Source organism: Mustela nigripes, chromosome 8 (genome assembly GCF_022355385.1).
Source record: "Mustela nigripes isolate SB6536 chromosome 8, MUSNIG.SB6536, whole genome shotgun sequence".
Lineage (NCBI taxonomy): Eukaryota > Metazoa > Chordata > Mammalia > Carnivora > Mustelidae > Mustela > Mustela nigripes.
Window position 1 is genome coordinate 14993702 of NC_081564.1, and position 2244 is coordinate 14995945.

At 43.8% G+C, this 2244-nt stretch overlaps 1 long non-coding RNA gene across 3 annotated transcripts in view; it reads left to right on the top strand.

The window, feature by feature from the left end:
* LOC132023821 (uncharacterized) overlaps positions 1 to 1300 on the top strand; it is a 12943-nt gene extending 11643 nt beyond the window's left edge. For all 3 annotated transcript variants that reach the window (XR_009406058.1, XR_009406060.1, XR_009406059.1), the window contains one exon: positions 202 to 1300. This is a non-coding gene — a long non-coding RNA (uncharacterized LOC132023821). The remainder of the gene's footprint in view (positions 1 to 201) is intronic.
* The last annotated feature ends 944 nt before the right edge of the window (positions 1301 to 2244 follow it).

Sequence of the window (2244 nt, forward strand, 5' to 3'; positions counted from 1 at the left end):
CCTTGACTCTGCCATCCTGACCTGCTGGGCCCAGACCTCACCTTGACTCTGCCATCCTGACCTGCTGGGCCCAGACCTCACCTTGACTTTGCCATCCTGACCTGCTGGGCCCAGACCTCTCTCAGTCCCTCTCTCTCCTCTCTCTCTTGCCTGAAAGTCAGCCTGTGATATACTTTGTTTTCCTCTCTTTGGTTTTTTCAGACTTCACGTATGTTGAAGATCCTGCTGGATGGTTTCTCTTTGCTCAGGTTCTACCCCACCCATTCTCTACTCCTCACCACCACGTTCAGTGCTTCTGGAGGCTGACCTGTATGGACTCGTCAACGGGCTCCTTGGCCCTGTGGCATCTAGTTGGGCCTTGCTGTTGGGGGGCCAATTACAGATCGGAGGTACCTGCAACAGAGAAGCAGGCAACAGGAGAGTGAGCCTTGGGGTTCATCCCTCTGCCCCCTCCCTGCCAAGTTGCTGCTGTTGACTGTTTCCCTCTTCAGAAGGCCATAAATCCTCCAACAGGACAGCTCTCCTCTACGAAAAAAAAATTATATAAATATCTTGAGGCTTTGAATAACATCACTCTTCAGAGAGCGATACTTTTGATTGATTGTTAGCAGTTAGGAGAGGGAAGACCACCCTTAATCGAGTCAGAGATTGAGCTGATTTCAAGGTGATTTTTTAGTCTTGGCAAAGGAGGGTTCTTGTCCTGTTTACTCTTATTCTTATAGTATTAGACCATCAGGGGATTCTTTTTTTTTTTTTTTTTTTAACTTAAATTCGATTAGCAAACATAGAGTACAGCATTAGTTTCAGATGTAGTGTTCAATAATGTATCAGTTGCTTATAACACCCAGTGCTCATTGCATCACGTGCCCTCCTGAATGTCCGCCATCCGGTTACCCGTCCCCCAACCCACCTCCCCTCCAGCAACCCTCAGTTTGGTTCATATACTTAAATGTCTCTCATGGCTTTTCTTCCACTCTGATGACCTCCCATTCAGTTTACCCTCCCTTTCCCATGATCCTCTTCACCGTTTCTTATAGTCCGCATATGAGTGAAACCACATAATTGTCTTTCTCCTAGATCTCCCTGATATGAGGAATTTGAGAAACAAGACAGAGGATCACAGGGGAAGGGAGGGGAAAATGAAACAAGATGAAACCAGAGAAAGAGACAAACCATAAGAGACTCTTAATCTCAGGAAACAAACTGGGGGTTGCTGGGGGTGGGAAGGTATGGGGTGGCTGAGTGATAGACGTTGGGGAGGGTATGTGCTATGGTGAGTGCTGTGAATCACAGCCCTGTATCCCTGTACCCCTGAAACAAATAATATATGTTAATAAACTTATATAAAAATAATTATCTTTTTCTGATGGACTTATTTCACTCAGTGTAATACCCTCCAGTTCCATCTGTGTCAATATAAATTATAAGTATTTATCCTTTTTGATGGCTGAGTACTATTCATATATATAGATGACATATATACATACATATATATATATATATATACATATATATATATATATACACACACACAAAGAAGATTATATATAATCTTCTTTGTCCATTCATCTGTCAATGGACTTCTAGGCTCTTTCCCTAGTTTGGCTATTGTGGAAGTTGCTGCAATAAACATTGGAGTGCAGATGCCCCTTCGGATCACTACATTGTATCTTTGGAACAAATAGCCAGTAGTGTAATTGCTGGGTCGTAGGGCTCTATTTTTTACTTCTGAGGAGCCTCCATACTGTTTTCCATAGTGGCTGCACCAGCTTGCATTCCCACCAACAGTGTAGGAGGGTTCCTCTCTCTCCACATCCTCACCAACATTTATTGTTTTCTGTTTTGTTAATTTTAGCCATTCAGACTGGAGTGAGGTGGTATGTCATTGTGGTTCTGATTTTTATTTCCGTGATGCCAAGTGATATGGAGCATTTTTTCATGTGTCTGTTGGCCATTTGTATGTCTTCTTTGGAGAAATGTCTGTCCATGTCTTCTGCCCATTTCTTGACTGGATTATTTGGTTTTTTGGTATTGGGTTTGATAAATTCTTTTTTTTAAGATTTTATTTATTTATTTGACAGAGAGAGATCACAGTAGGCAGAGAGGCAGGCAGAGAGAGGGGAAGGGAAGCAGGCCCACTGCTAAGCAGAGAGCCCGATGCGGGACTCGATCCCAGGACCCTGAGATCACGACCTGAGCTGAAGGCAGCGGCTTAACCCACTGAGCCACCCAGGCGCCCAAGTT